Raw genomic sequence first — 2,029 nt, forward strand, 5'->3', positions numbered from 1 at the left:
TGAGCTTCTCCAGCAGTTCTTTCCACAGATGTAATCGATCTGATTCCTATGCATACCATCAGGTGAAATCCAGGTATATAGCCTGCATTTATGTCTTTTAAAAAATGTATTTGCTATAAGTCATTGATTGTGCAAAATGGATCATTCTCTCTCCAGCTCCATTTCTGCCACCAAGTCCATGTTTTCCAACTACTGAATCTTCTTCTTTGTTCCCGACTTTTGCATTTCAGTCACCCATTATTATCAATGCATCTTGATTGCATGTTCGATCTAGCTCCAAATGTAAAAGTTGGTAAAAATCTTCTATCTTCTCTTCCTTGGCTCTGGTTGTTGAAATTTTATTTTACCAACCTTTATATGCTTTTCTAGTAATTGGTCTTCCCTGTTAACATGTTCAAACTTAGTGAGTTGAAGCTTCTAAGGAACATTCTGGTTGTGATGGAAGCCTAAATTAGAACCTCATTAAACCAAAACAGTAGCCATTAAATTGATTGTAACTCATGGCAAATCAATGAATGGCAGAATAGAAATGTACTCCATAGAGTATATGGCTGACTTTTTAAAAATTAGATTACCTTCTTTTGAGGCACCCTGGGTGGACTTAAACCTCCAACCTTTTGGTAAAAAGTCAAGCATTTGACTATTTGCAACACCTACCCAAAAACTTCATTAAACCAAAACCAAGTCCATTGATACAGGTTGATTCTGACACATGGTGATTTTAACCCATGTGTTGTAAGTAGGGTTCTCTAGACTGAAGCTTTAAAGAAGCAGATCCCCACACTATTTCTTGCATAACACCATTGGATGGATTTGAACCACCAACCCTTAGGTTGTTAGGTGCTGTGGAGTTGAGTACGACTCATAGTGGCCTATGAACAACAGATCTGAATCCTATCCTGTGCCATCCTCACAATCACACTTGAGCCCATCGCTGAGTCACTGTGTCAATCTACCTGATTAAGGGTCTCCCTTCACCTTTCCAACCTGGATGTCCTCTCTAAGCACAGACCCTTTGTATCACCCAGGAACCTTGAGAACTGCATTGAGATGCAGCAAATAAATTATTTTTTAAATTACTACTTAACTTGGGAGGAACTGGGGAGTATTATGCTAAGTGAACTACTCAGTCCCACAAGGACAAATACCATATAAGACCATCATTATAGAAATATAAAGATAACTAGTAAAATGTGTATGGGGATCCAAGGAGGGGAAGGGAGGAGCAGAGAGGTGAGGATGGGCAGAGGACTTATAGTGTCACACAATTTGAGGGGTAGAGGGAGGGGTGGGTAAAGGAAATGGGAAAGATCCAATGTGAAAAACAATGTATACGAACTTTGTAAGCAAACCAGTATAAAATAAAAAAATTCTTTTTAAAAAAAGATGCTGCAAATAATCATAATAAAAAAATTAATAATAATAATCATTGGGAGCTATGGTGGCCCAGTGGCAAAAAGCTGCACTGCAGTCCTAAAGACAGGTGGTTCGAGGTCACTAGCTACCTGCACAAGAAGGATGGGCAATCTCCTCCTGTGTGATTAACTACCTCTGAAAACCCACCAGAGGGTCAGCTATAGGTCGGTTCCAACTCTATGGTATGCAACAACAATAATAAATTAACAATTATCTGAAAGGGCTTTGAAAAACGAAAAGACTTGTGCCGTTCAGTATTTTCCCATTGTACTAAGGAGCTGTGTGAGGTGTGCTGCTGTTTCTCTACTCCACTCATGACCCCCTCTTAAAAAGCTGGAAGTACAGCTTCCAGGTACACAAAACCAAATGCTCCTAACCACCTCTGCTGACCATAAACGATTGTTATACCAATTGGCAGCATCAGGATGGATGGTGAAGAGATTGAGATTGTTCATTGCTTTAGTTTGCTTGGCTCCACAGACAATGCTCTTGGCACCAGTAGCCAGGAAATTAAAAGACGTATTGCCATGGGAAAGTCTGCTGTTAGGGACCTCTCCAAAGTACTGAAGAGCAATGGTGTCTCTCTGGAGACTAAGGTACATCGATACAGGCC

Source organism: Elephantulus edwardii, unplaced genomic scaffold, assembly GCF_000299155.1.
Source record: "Elephantulus edwardii isolate Elephantulus edwardi_28Jun2011 unplaced genomic scaffold, EleEdw1.0 scaffold00210, whole genome shotgun sequence".
NCBI classification, from domain to species: domain Eukaryota; kingdom Metazoa; phylum Chordata; class Mammalia; order Macroscelidea; family Macroscelididae; genus Elephantulus; species Elephantulus edwardii.